This window comes from Coregonus clupeaformis, unplaced genomic scaffold, assembly GCF_020615455.1.
Source record: "Coregonus clupeaformis isolate EN_2021a unplaced genomic scaffold, ASM2061545v1 scaf0020, whole genome shotgun sequence".
Classification (NCBI taxonomy): domain Eukaryota; kingdom Metazoa; phylum Chordata; class Actinopteri; order Salmoniformes; family Salmonidae; genus Coregonus; species Coregonus clupeaformis.
The window spans coordinates 842,305-857,500 of NW_025533475.1; the positions used below are offsets into that span (position 1 = coordinate 842,305).

The following is a 15,196-nucleotide window of genomic DNA, read 5'->3' on the forward strand; positions in this document are numbered from 1 at the left end:
CCCTCCACAACATTATCTATTACTAATGCTGCTGCTCCCCCCACAACAGTCTCTATTACTACTGCTGCTCCCTCCACAACAGTCTCTATTACTACCGCTGCTCCCTCCACAACAGTCTCTATTACTACTGCTGCTCCCTCCACAACAGTCTCTATTTCTACTGCTGCTGCTCCCTCCACAACAGTCTCTATTACTGCTGCTGCTCCCTCCACAACAGTCTCTATTACTGCTGCTGCTCCCTCCACAACAGTTTGTACTTCTGCTGCTGCTCCCTCCACAACAGTCTCTATTACTGCTGCTGCTCCCTCCACAACAGTCTCAATTACTACTGCTGCTCCCTCCACAACAGTCTATATTACTGCTGCTGCTCCCTCCACAACAGTCTCTATTACTGCTGCTGCTCCCTCCACAACAGTCTCTATTACTTCTGCTGCTCCCTCCACAACATTATATATTACTAATGCTGCTGCTCCCTCCACCACAGTCTCTATTACTACTGCTGCTCCCTCCACAACAGTCTCTATTACTACCGCTGCTCCCTCCACAACAGTCTCTATTACTACTGCTGCTCCCTCCACAACAGTCTCTATTTCTACTGCTGCTGCTCCCTCCACAACAGTCTCTATTACTGCTGCTGCTCCCTCCACAACAGTCTCTATTACTACTGCTGCTCCCTCCACAACAGTCTATTTTACTACTGCTGCTCCCTCCACAACAGTCTCTATTACTACTGCTGCTCCCTCCACAACAGTCTCTACTACTGCTGCTGCTCCCTCCATAACAGTCTCTATTACTGCTGCTGCTCCCTCCACAACAGTCTCTATTACTGCTGCTGCTCCCTCCACAACAGTCTCTATTACTACTGCTGCTCCCTCCACAACAGTCTCTATTACTGCTGCTGCTCCCTCCACAACAGTCTCTACTACTGCTGCTGCTCCCTCCACAACAGTCTCTATTACTACTGCTGCTCCCTCCACAACAGTCTCTATTACTGCTGCTGCTGCTCCCTCCACAACAGTCTCTATTACTACTGCTGCTGCTCCCTCCACAACAGTCTCTATTACTACTGCTGCTCCCTCCACAACAGTCTCTATTACTACTGCTGCTCCCCCACAACAGTCTCTATTACTACTGCTGCTCCCTCCACAACAGTCTCTATTACTACTGCTGCTGCTCTCTCCACAACAGTCTCTATTACTGCTGCTGCTCCCTCCACAACAGTCTCTATTACTACTGCTGCTCCCTCCACAACAGTCTCTATTACTACTGCTGCTCCCTCCACAACAGTCTATTTTACTACTGCTGCTCCCTCCACAACAGTCTCTATTACTACTGCTGCTCCCTCCACAACAGTCTCTACTACTGCTGCTGCTCCCTCCATAACAGTCTCTATTACTGCTGCTGCTCCCTCCACAACAGTCTCTATTACTGCTGCTGCTCCCTCCACAACAGTCTCTATTACTACTGCTGCTCCCTCCACAACAGTCTCTATTACTGCTGCTGCTCCCTCCACAACAGTCTCTACTACTGCTGCTGCTCCCTCCACAACAGTCTCTATTACTACTGCTGCTCCCTCCACAACAGTCTCTATTACTGCTGCTGCTGCTCCCTCCACAACAGTCTCTATTACTACTGCTGCTGCTCCCTCCACAACAGTCTCTATTACTTTTGCTGCTCCCTCCACAACAGTCTCTATTACTACTGCTGCTCCCCCCACACCAGTCTCTATTACTACTGCTGCTCCCTCCACAACAGTCTCTATTACTACTGCTGCTCCCTCCACAACAGTCTCTATTACTACTGCTGCTCCCTCCACAACTGTCTCTATTACTACTGCTGCTGCTCCCTCCACAACAGTCTCTACTACTGCTGCTGCTCCCTCCACAGCAGTCTCTATTACTACTGCTGCTCCCTCCACAACAGTCTCTATTACTACTGCTGCTCCCTCCACAACAGTCTCTATTACTACTGCTCTTCCCTCCACAACAGTCTCTATTACTGCTGCTGCTCCCTCCATAACAGTCTCTACTGCTGCTCCCTCCACAACAGTCTCTACTGCTGTTCCCTCCACAACAGTCTCTATTACTACTGCTGCTCCCTCCACAACAGTCTCTATTACTGCTGCTGCTCCCTCCACAACAGTCTCTATTACTGCTGCTGCTCCCTCCACAACAGTCTCTATTACTGCTGCTGCTCCCTCCACAACAGTCTCTATTACTGCTTCTGCTCCCTCCACAACAGTCTCTATTACTACTGCTGCTCCCTCCACAACAGTCTCTATTACTACTGCTGCTCCCTCCACAACAGTCTCTACTGCTGCTCCCTCCACAACAGTCTCTACTACTGCTGCTCCCTACAAAACAGTATATACTACTGCTCCTTCCACAACAGTCTCTACTACTGCTCCCTCCACAACAGTCTCTACTACCGCTCTTCCACAACAGTCTCTACTACTACTCTCTCCACAACAGTCTCTACGACTGCTCCCTCCACAACAGTCTCTTTGGCTACTACTGCTCCCTCCAGAACAGTCTCTACTGCTGCTCCCTCCACAACAGTCTCTACTACTGCTCCCTCCACAACAGTCTCTACCAACGATCCCTCCACAACAGTTTCTACTACTGCTCCCTCCACAACAGTCTCTGCCACCGATCCCTCCACAACAGTCTCTACTGCTACTACATCCCACGGAGCACCATTAAATCCATTATTAAAAAATTTTAAGAATATGGCACCACAACAAACCTGCCAAGAGAGGGCCGCCCACCAAAACTCACGGACCAGGCAAGGAGGGAATTAATCAGAGAGGCAACAAAGAGACCAAAAATAACCTTGAAGGAGTTGCAAAGCTCCACATCGGAGATTGGAGTATCTGTCCATAGGACCACTTGAAGCCGTACACTCCACAGACCTGGGCTTTACGGAAGAGTGGCCAGAAAAAAGCCATTGCTTAAAGAAAAAAATAAGCAAACACGTTTGGTGTTCACCAAAAGGCATGTGGGAGACTCACCAAACATATGGAAGAAGATACTCTGGTCAGAGAGACGAAAATTAAGCTTTTTGGCCATCAAGGAAAACACTATGTCTGGCACAAACCCAACACCTCTCATCACCCCAAGAACACCATCCCCACACTGAAGCATGGTGGTGGCAGCATCATGCTGTGGGGATGTTTTTCATCAGCAGGGACTGGGAAACTGGTCAGAATTGAAGGAATGATGGATGGCACTAAATACAGGGAAATTCTTGAGGGAAACCTGTTTTGGTCTTTCAGAGATTTGAGACTGGGACGGAGGTTCACCTTCCAGCAGGACAATGACCCTAAGCATACTGCTAAAACAACACTTGAGTGGTTTAAGGGTAAACATTTAAATGTCTTGGAATGGCCTAGTCAAAGGCCAGACCTCAATCCAATTGAGAATCTGTGGTATGACTTAAAGATTGCTGTACACCAGCAGAACCCATCCAACTTGAAGGAGCTGGAGCAGTTTTACTTTGAATAATGGGCAAAATTCCCAGTGTCTAAATGTGCCAAGCTTATAGAGACATACCCCAAGAGACTTGCAGCTGTAATTGCTGCAAAAGGTGGCTCTACAAAATATTGAATTTGTGGAGGGGGGTGTGTGAATAGTTATGCACGCTCAAGTTTTCAGTTTTTTTGTCTTATTTATTGTGCACCTGTTTGCACCTTCAACATGGTAGGCATGTTGTGTAAATCAAATGATACAAACCCCCCAAAAAACATTTTTAATTCCAGGTTGTAAGGCAACAAAATAGGAAAAATGCCAAGGGGGTGAATACTTTCGCAAGCCACTCAGTCAGTGGTGATTTTAGAATGTAAATCTTGGTGGGGCAAACCCAAACAAAATTTCGGAGATGCATGCCAGCAAAGCCACTATGCAACACAACACAAAATAATACATGAATTGCACTATAATGGTGACAAACAGTGCCCACAAACTGTTAGGGCCTACATAAAGATATCCCAACAGCAGAGTCCCAACAGAAGTCCCAACACCTTACCACTACTACACCTGGCTATCAGCGGAGCCTTGTCTGGCAGTTAAAACAGTTCATTCAGCCTCATTTACTGCCTTTTTAAAAAACATAGCTGATATGGCTGACTTGCTTAAACAAATGTGTTTTCTACTGACAATTGAGATGTACAAACTATAGCATAGTTTATAAGTGGATAAGAGGCAATCCATAATTTTGATTAAGACTTTAAATAGCGAGCTAGGACGGACGTAGTCAATATGACTATTTGTTCAGCTATTTTGAAATGTACAGTGACAGAATTCAGAACATGGGCCGCTCTTACAGTGTTCTTCCTGTACACCAGGTCAGAACTGTAGGATAAATAAAGGGGGCATATAACCAGACAATGAAAGCTCTTACAATATTCGATGATTACATTTCTCTAAAACAGGTTATAGGCTAAATGTGCACCACCAAGTCAGAACAGTAGGCAAAATTAAGAGGGGAAAATAGACCAAATTATTAGGGTGAGGCACATGGGCTACTAACAGCTTACTACACAACATACACTTACTATTACTTTCTTAGCTACAGAAAACATATCTCCCTGGCATATTACATCATTTATGCAGCAAACAATACATTTTTGGACTCACCTTGTTGTGCTGTGCTCACTTGAACAGGAAGGTGGCGCGGCGGTCCTTGGTGGGCAAATGTAGTCATCAAACTTTGTCATCAAAGTCTGTCATTCTCTGGATTTATGGTGCTTTCAAGACAACTGGGAACTCTGAAAAAAACAAGGTTGAATCCTTATGACGTCAGTGATCTTCAGGTCGTAGCTCTAGAAAGAGGCCCGAGTTCACGACTTACAATTCCGAGTTGGATGACTGTTCAAAACATATTTTCTCAGTCTGAGCTCGTTTTTTCCCCCGAGTTCCCAGTTGTCTTGAACTCACTGAAGTCAGATTTCCCATTTCCGAGATAAAAGTTGTTTTGAGCGCGACATAAATCATGCTGGATTAACAGCATGGCCAATGTTGAATGTTTATCATTTTAAGCTTGGAAAAAAGACCCTAAACCCCAGACTTGGGACCACACAGCCACTCCACTAAATAGCAGGCTAGTGATTGCTTTGCAATGCTTGCAGTTAGCCACTGATTCCTTCCAAACCACTCATTGTTGAATTTGCGATTTCCAACTTGTTGTGTAATGTTTATGTCCAATGACGTTTTATCTATAATTTCTCTTCATTATTTCTCTTCATATGACAAGGATTAAAAAGGATTTGCCAGTAGATTGTTGACTTGATTCATGATGATGACTGCTAGCTAAGATTTTGAAACTATGATGTTGACATGATCAGTCCAATCAACGCTACTGTAGATATAACGTGATTTGACATCATTTTATCTGTGGCCAATGACCTTGAGCCTTCTTAGATGGGCACTTCTAATGTAACTCTAAGGCAGCACCCAAGGGGCTTCAATTTTCGAGCTCTACCCTTAGATTTGGCGGTGATGTAGTGTCCCCATGAGTGACAGAACACTGAGCCAATCACGGCGCAACTAGAGAACATTACCAACCCCTACGCTCAGTATTTTCCGCTGGCTACCCGACCACCACAGAAAGCACTGAGCTAGGCTGAAACACCTGCATTTTGGAGCTGCCTTACTCAAGAAAGCATGTGGCTTTTTTAACTCAATTATATATTTAATTATTTTACACTTTTTTCAAACTGATATGTGACATGTATTAATGCCAAAATAACATGCAAAACATGCAACCCCCCCTGTTTTGGGGCTCAGCCTTATTCTAAAATAGATTAAATGGATTTTTGTTCCTCATCAATCTACACACTATACCCCATAATGACAAAGCAAAAACAGGTTTTTCGAAATGTTTGCAAATCTATTACAAATAAAAAACTGAAATATCACATTTACATAAGTATTCAGACCATTTACTCAGTACTTTGTTGAAGAACCTTGGCAGCGATTACAGCCTTGAATGTTCTTGAGTATGACGCTACAAGCTTGGCACACCTGTTTCTGGGGAGTTTCTCCCCTTCTTCTCTGCAGATCCTCTCAAGCTCTGTCAGGTTGGATGGGAACCTGGCACCATCCCTACGGTGAAGCATGGTGGTGGCAGCATCATGCTGAGGGGGTGTTTTTCAGCGGCAGGGACTGGGAGACTACTCAGGATTGAGATAAAGATGAACGGAGCAAAGTACAGAGAGATCCTTGATGAAAACCTGCTCTAAAGCGCTCAGGACCTTTCAACAGGACAACGACCCTAAGCACACAGCCAAGACAACGCAGGAGTGGCTTTGCGACAAGTCTCTGAATGTGGCCCAGCCAGAGTGGCCCAGCCAGAGCCCGGACTTGAATCCGATCTCTGGAGAGACCTGAAAATAGCTATGCAGTGACGCTCCCCATCCAATCCAGACGTGACGCTTGGCATTCAGGCCAAAGAGTTCTATCTTGATTTCATCAGACCAGAGAATCTTGTTTCTCATGGTCTGAGAGTCCTTTGGGTGCCTTTTGGCAAACTCCAAGCGGGCTGTCATGTGTCTTTTACTGAGGAGTGGCTTCCATCTGGCCACTCTACCATAAAGGCCTGATTGATGGAGTGCTGCAGAGATGGTTGTCTTTCTGGAAGGTTCTCCCATCTCCTCAGAGGAACTCTGGGGCTCTGTCAGAGTGACCATCGGGATCTTGGTCATCTCCCTGACCAAGGCATTTCTCCCCCGATTGCTCAGTTTGGCCGGGCGTCCAGCTCTAGGAAGAGTCTTGGTGGTTTCAAACTTCTTCCATTTAAGAATGTATTTATTTTATTTTATTTTTCATACTTTTATTTAACTAGGCAAGTCAGTTAAGAACAATTTCTTATTTACAATGACGGCCTACACCGGCCAAACCCGGATGACGCTGGGCCAATTGTGCGCCACCCTATGGGAATGATGGATGCCACTGTGTTCTTGGGGACCTTCAATGCTGCAGAAATGTTTTGGTACCCTTCCCCAGATCTGTGCCTTGACACAATCCTGTTGTGGTGCTCTATGGACAATTCCTTCGACCTCATGGCTTGGTTTTTGCTCTGACATGCAATGTCAACTGTGGGACCTTATGAAGACAGGTGTGGTCCTTTCCAAATCATGTCCAATCAATTGAATTTACCACAGGTGGACTCCAATGAAGTTGTAGAAACACCTCAAGGATGATCAATGGAAACAGGATGCATCTGTTTGTAGAAAGTGTGTGTGTGTGTCAGTGTGCGTGTGTGTGCGTGTGTGTCCGTGTGTGCGTGCGTGTCACTCACAGCAGAGTAGTTAGAGAGGGGAAGTGTGTGTCATTGCTGTAAATCCAGGCAGACCAGCGCTGCTTTACCCTGTCGTCAACACAATTACTGACCAGATGACATGACACAAGGCTTGTGTGTGTGTGTAGTGTGTGTGTGCCTGTGTGCCTGTGTGCTTGTGTGTGCTTGTGTGTGTGTGTGTGTGTGTGTGTGTATGTTGGACTAAGCAGTGCGACACATCTCCTTCACATAGAGTTGATCAAGCTGTTGATTTTGGCCTGTGGAATGTTGTCCCACTCCTCTTCAATGGCTGTGCCAAGTTGCTGGATATTGGTGGGAACTGGAACACGCTGTCGTACACGTTGATCCAAAGCATCCCAAACATTCTCAATGGCTGACATGCTTGGTGAGTACGCAGGCCATTGAAGAACTGAGACATTTTCAGCTTCCAGGAATTGTGTACAGATCCTTGCGACATGGGGCTGTGCATTATCATGATGAAACATGAGGTGATGGGGTGCGGTTTCAACATGGCTACGTAAAGACGTGTTCCGAGGCGTCTCCACTAAGGGTTGATACTTTTATGTTTTAACCTTTTACCTATCAAAACGAGAACACGTCGTTGACCGACATCGATAAGCGGTTTACCAAATTGCAGACCAAAAACGACGAGTTACCTCCGAGAACGTGAAGCTAAAGGTTAGTCTAGATGAACAGGAAAACCGTTCCCAGAGACAGAACATACGTGTGGTCGGAATCCCAGAAGGGACCGAAGGGCGCAATCCTACCGAGTTCATGGCCTCTTTCCTGCAAGACATCCTCGGTGGAGAGACATTTGACAGGACCCCAGTCATTGACAGGGCGCATCGCATTCAAGCGGCAAAACCACAGCCGGTCGCCCTCCCAGAGCAATGCTGGTCCGCCTACATTACTTCCAGACCAAAGAGAAAATTATTCGGACCTCCCGCGAAAGAGGACATTTGAACTACAATGGCATGCGGATCCATATCTTCCCAGATTACTCGGCACACCTGTCAAGACGCAGAGCTGCACACGAAGATGTGAAAGTCCACCTTCACAAGTCAGGAGTCAGATTTGGCATAGCCACACATTTGACGACCCCCAGTCTGCACTCACCTTCTACTGGGACAATATCCACTCAACAGCGGCACAGAACCGCTAGTTATGTTATTAGGGTGCACACATGAGACATTGGACATGCATTCGGTGAGGAAGAATGGTCTTCTATCTGCGAAAGGGTCTACCCCAAATGCACCTCCATAAGCATACAATAACTACATTTCAAAATGTTTCATAGAACCTACTTTACACCTGTCCGCCTTCACAGAATGTTTTCCAATGCATCACATTTATGTTTCAAATGTAAACAGAATACTGGCACCTTCATGCACTTGTTTTGGTACTGTAGCAGAATCCAGTCATTGGATCCATTGGAATGATATTCATTTACACATCCAGAAGATCTTGGGTAGACAATTTGCTTTTTCACTGAATTTACACCTACTCTACTTAGATTGTAACGTTGTGTTTGACCCTGACTCTGAACGTCTGTTCAATACCCTTGTTTACTTAGCCAAAAAATGCATATTGTTATTATGGTCCACACCTGAAGTACCATCTGCGAGAATGTGGCTTTCTCAAGCTTCTGCTATTCTACCCCTAGAGAAACTTACCTTTGATTTACACCAGAAGTCTGATACATTTTGGAAAATCTGGTCTCCATTGTGGTCCTATGTAGAAAACCTCCCATAAATGCCCCATGTTATAATTGTGATGTTTGTAGATATTTTTTTCTCTCCATTTTAAGAATGCCTTTTTTGTAAAATGTTTTGCTGTATCCTTATTCCTTTTATGATACTCAGTCTGTGTGGTGGTCTTTGAAGTTAGTCTGTGTGGTGCACTTTGTTTGGTTGTCTATGTAACCCCTGTTCAAGAAAATAACATTATAAATATAATATAATTATCAAAAAAAAGAAACATGAGGTGATTGCGGCGGATTAATGGCATGACAATGGGCCTCAGGATCTTATCACGTTATCTCCGTCCATTCAAACTGCCAACGATAAAATGCAATTGTGTTCGTTGTTCGTAGCTTATGCCTGCCCATACCATAACCCCACCACCACCATGTGTCACTCTGTTCACAATGTTGACATCAGAAAACCACTCGCCCACAGGACGCCATACACACTGTCTGCCATCTGCCCGGCACAGTTGAAACCGGGATTCATCCGTGAAGAGCACACTTCTCCAGCATGCCATTGGCGATCAATTGTGAGCATTTGCCAACTGAATTCAGTTATGACGCCAAACTGCAGCCAGGTCAAGACCCTGGTGAGGACAACAAGCACGCAGACGAGCTTCCCTGAGAAATTCTTCAGTAGTGCAAACCCACATTTTCATCAGCTGTCCGGGTGGCTCTTCTCAGACGATCCCGCAGGTGAAGAAGCCGGATGTGGAGGACCTGGGCTGGCGGGGTTACACGTGGTCTGCGGTTGTGAGGCCGGTTGGACGTACTGCCAAATTCTCTAAAACGACGCTGGAGGCGGCTTATGGTAGAGAAATTAACATTCAATTCTCTGGCAACAGCTCTGGTGGACATTCCTGCAGTCAGCATGCCAATTGCATGCTCCCTCAAAACTTGAGACATCTTTGCATTGTGTTATGTGACAAAACACAGATGTTGGCCTTTTATTGTCCTCAGCACAAGGTGCACCTGTGTAATGATCATGCTGTTTAATCAGCTTCTTGATATGCCACACCTGTCAGGTGGATGGATTATCTTGGCAAAAGAGAAATCCTCACTAAGAGGGATGTAAACAAACGTGTGTACAACATTTGAAAGAAATAAGCTTTTTGTCCATATGGAACATTTCTGGGATCTTTTATTTCAGCTCATGAAACCTGGGATCAATACTTTACATGTTGCGTTAATATTTTTGTTCACCGTATATGTTTAATGTGTAACTAAAATCTCCATTACCAAAGCACTTTCTTCCCTTCTTATTGTCTCCCTCTCTACCCCCCCCCCCTTCCCTCCCTCTCTCCCTCTTTCTAATAAAAACTAAACACACAGGAAGCAAATGACCAGGGGAAACGGAACAATTGATCACAAGCGGCTTGTAGACATCTCAAATGTTCTCCTGGCAGCCATTAATATAGAATCATTAGTGTAGAAGATGGTCGGAACAGACTGGCCCAGCATGGCAGACGGAAAGCCTCACTTCTATGATTCCATTTATCAAAAGCTGGAGCAGGAATCATTCTATTAGCTCTGGGAGAGAGGAGGGAGGGCATCTCTATTCGGCCACAACGGGAAGGCCTGACAACACACACACACAAAAACATGCATTCATACACGCAGGCCCGAGACCTGAGATAGTCACTGGTGGTCTGAAGGGTCATTAATAAACAGAGAAGATCAGGTATCACTAATTCATCTTGTTCAGAGAGAGAGAGAGAGAGAGAGAGAGAGAGAGAGAGAGAGAGAGAGAGAGAGAGAATGAGAAAGAGAGAGAGAGATGTGGTCATTTATCAAGTTGTCGGTGCACGGTTCAGGTCCAGTATGAACACACAGAAACACTGAAGGGGAGTGGTCCAGTGATTACAGTCACAATGGGTTGGCTAGAGGGGAGTGGTCCAGTGATTACAGTCACAATGGGTTGGCTAGAGGGGAGTGGTCCAGTGATTACAGTCACAATGATTTGGCTAGAGGGGAGTGGTCCAGTGATTACAGTCACAATGGGTTGGCTAGAGGGGAGTGGTCCAGTGATTACAGTCACAATGATTTGGCTAGAGGGGAGTGGTCCAGTGATTACAGTCACAATGGGTTGGCTAGAGGGGAGTGGTCCAGTGATTACAGTCACAATGGGTTGGCTAGAGGGGAGTGGTCCAGTGATTACAGTCACAATGGGTTGGCTAGAGGGGAGTGGTCCAGTGATTACAGTCACAATGGGTTGGCTAGAGGGGAGTGGTCCAGTGATTACAGTCACATTGGGTTGGCTAGAGGGGAGTGGTCCAGTGATTACAGTCACAATGGGTTGGCTAGAGGGGAAACACATGGCAGTGAAACCCCTGAATGATTTAACACATGAACACAAAGAGTTCCCCTGACCACCACAGATTAGGCTGAGATACCATAGGATCTTACACTGGGGACAAAAATACTAGACCAACATATTAGTGAGTAATGTGAGTAACGTCCACACTACCTAGGGCTAGACACAATTCATTAACCATTACTGTATTGGGTTTGAGTAATACAATTCGTCCAGAGGAGAGAAAGCTTACTACGTTCAGATCTGATGATGTGTGTGGATTATAGATGAAGTATTTAGATTATATCAGTAAAGATGAAAGGGGTGTACAGGATCTGAGTCAAGAGGTAGAGAGACAAAGTCACCTTTCTGATGTCAACTAAAACTGAACACACACACAGTACAACAACTCACTCTGTCTCACTGGCTCACACGGTCTCACTCTCTCTGTCTCAGACTCTCACAGTTTCACTCTCACTGTTATAGACTCACTGTCTCAGACTCTCTGTCTCAGACTCTCTGTCTCAGACTCTCTGTCTCAGACTGTTCCTGAGAGAGAATAGTAGAGTGTGTGAGAGAGAGAGAGAGAGAGAGAGAGAGAGAGAGAGAGAGAGAGAGAGAGAGAGAGAGAGAGAGAGAGAGAGAGAGAGAGAGCAGAAGTTATAGAAATAGAGAGAATAGAATGTCATGTTTACCGTGGCCTGTTTACCGTGGTCTGTTTACCGTGGTCTGTTTACCGTGGTCTGTGATCTTGCAGGAGACCAGGTAGTTATTTGAGATTCCTCCCTCCTTAGCGATGATCTCCACACACCTGGGAGGAAGAGATGGAGAACAGGGGGATGAGAGGAGAGGTCTAGATCACCTGACAATTTAAAAACATACAGGGTCTGGCTCTATGCTTATGACTTCTACACTGACCGATACACACATGGTGGGCAGTATTCCTCACTATAGGTTAAAATGACAGCTCCAGGATCATATCTGTTCACATACAGTTCATTCGGAAAGTATTCAGACCCCTTGACTTTTTCCAAATTTTGTTACGTTACAGCCTTATTCTAAAATTGATTAAATTGTTTATTTCCCTCATCAATCTACACACAATACCCCATAATGACAAAGCAAAAAAAAAACGGAAATATCACATTTACATAAATATTCAGTACTTTGTTGAAGCACCTTTGGCAGCGATTACAGCCTCGAGTCTTCTTGGGTATGACGCTACAAGCTTGGCACACCTGTATTTGGGGAGTTTCTCCCATTATTCTCTGCAGATCCTCTCAAGCTCTGTCAGGTTGGATGGGGAGCGTTGCTGCACAGATGTTTGATCGGGTTCAAGTCCGGGCTCTGGCTGGGCCACTCAAGGACATTCAGATACTTGTCCCGAAGCCACTACTGCATTGTCATGGCTGTGTGCTTAGGGTCGTTGTCCTGTTGGAAGGTGAACCTTCACCCCAGTCTGTGGTTATGAGCTCTCTGGAGCAGGTTTTCATCAAGGATCTCTCTGTACTTTGCTCCGTTCATCTTTACCTCGATCCTGACTAGTCTCCCAGTCCATGCCACTGAAAAACATCCCCACAGCATGATGCTGCCACTATGTGCACGTGTGTATGCATGCTTGCGTGTGTGAGCACTCCAGAGGAAGCTGGAGGAAGATCAGAGAAGGTCTTTCAGATGATTCCCTGTAAATGGTCCTGATGAGGTAAGCGTTAGCAACAACACTGTTCCGATCAATGTGTTTGACCCATTAACCTTCAGCAAAACCCTCTGATCTTTTTGTCAGTATTATGCTACATATTTCATTTAATCAAATACACTCAGCGGCTTTCTCATGAGGTTAGAGTGAAACAGTATGACGCTCCACTGTCTTCTATTCTGCCTTCTATTCTGCCTTACAAAGGCAAAACACAGTAACTACAAATTTGGTCAATAATTTTCATCTGATGTAATGGCCAGGTATACTATCTGATTAATGTGGTATTTAGTTTCCTGACACAAGAACAAGCAAGTTGATCAGAATATATCATGGAGTATCAGAAATTGGTGTCTGTCTAGACAAAAAAAGACTTTGATGTCAGATTTTGCTTCTTTTTTTTTTTTATACGTAGTTGCTGTGTTTTGACTTTGCAGGGCAGTATTGCTGACTGTTGGGCCTTTCAAGTTCTGGGCCCGTATTTATAAAGCATCTCAAATCAAATCAAATCAAATTTTATTGGCCACATGCGCCGAATACAACAGGTGCAGACATTACAGTGAAATGCTTACTTACAGCCCTTAACCAACAGTGCATTTATTTTTAATAAAAAAGTAGAATAAAAAACACACATAATAGTACAATTGGTTAGAGGGCTGTAAAACGGCAGCCACCTTCTCCGGCGCCATCATCTCAGAGTAGAGTCTTAAGAGTGCTGATGTAGGATCAAGTCCTGCATGTCCATGTCATTTTATTCATTATGATCTAAAACACAAAAATGATCCTAGATCAACACAAACTGCCTCATTCTCTCTTGAGAATTAGGATCACGAGCATAAAACAATTCCATTGTTTCCGTTCCGTCCCAAATGACCAAGACCCATGTAGTACACACGGGATACTCAAATACTATTTGACAAGGTCCGGTCACACAAATGTCCTAGGTGGCAAAGGTCCAGATGGATATTGTCATTTATCGGCGTAGTAGCAAACCCCCATCTCGCATCCCATTCATTTACATTTACATTTTAGTCATTTAGCAGACGCTCTTATCCAGAGCGACTTACAGTTAGTGAATACATTTTTTTTTATATACTGGCCCCCCGTGGGAATCGAACCCACAACCCTGGCATTGCAAACGCCATGCTCTATCAACTGAGCTACATCCCTGCCGGCCATTCCCTCCCCTACCCTGGACGACGCCGGGCCAATTGTGCGCCGCCCATGAGTCTCCCAGTCGCGGCCGGCTGCGACAGAGCCTGGATTCGAACCAGGATCTCAAGTGGCACAGTTAGCACTGCGATGCAGTGCCTTAGACCACTGCGCCATTCGACCCCAAACTGTTTAAACTCTTCACACTCATTTTCTTGGCCGAGGGAAAAATTATCAGTTTTAAAGCTCATTTCCTGCAATTCTACACATTAGGCCAAGGGTGGGCAATAATTTAGTCTTGAAGGCCACATTTTAAAGCTAATTTCCTGAAATTCTAAAAAATGTCCATGTCTTTTGTGTCTACATATGATACCAGGAGTCGAATCTCGAGCAAACCGTGGGCAGTACTGACTCCGTTCTGGTTCCAACACATTTCCATCTGAACTGACACAAATCCCAGTTACCAGTCTCATCCTTTTCATCTCTCCATGTGAGATTCTCCACTTTCATTTGATACAATACACTTGCTCTCACATATCAAAAACCGCATGGACATGTATTCTCATATGCTACACCTAGTATTGTGACACATTGCAATGAAAGACTCAAAGATACAAAAAAAACATGAAAGTCTGTGACAGTACCATCAAGAATGGGTACAGGGTATATTCTCATATTCCTGTATTGAGTGAATCTGACCCCCAATATGTGTTGGCCCCATTAGCTTTAGCTCACTGGTCTAAATCCAAATAGATAACATCTAATATTGCATTGTCTCTTACTCCCTCCCTCCCTCCCTCCCTCCCTCCCTCCCTCCCTCCCTCCCTCCCTTCCTTCCTTCCTTCCTTCCTTCCCCTCCTCCCTCCCTCCCTCCCTCCCTCCCTCCCTCCCTCCCTCCATTCCTTCCTTCCTTCCTTCCTTCCTTCCTTCCTTCCTTCCTTCCTTCCTTCCTTCCTTCCTTCCTTCCTTCCTTCCTTCCTTCCTTCCTTCCTTCCTTCCTTCCTTCCTTCCTTCCTTC

The 15,196-nt window shown here is 45.2% G+C and overlaps 1 pseudogene; it reads right to left on the minus strand.

Annotated features, from left to right (window-relative positions):
* Positions 1–15,196, minus strand: part of LOC121583087 — a 532,109-nt pseudogene that overhangs the window by 256,872 nt on the left and 260,041 nt on the right.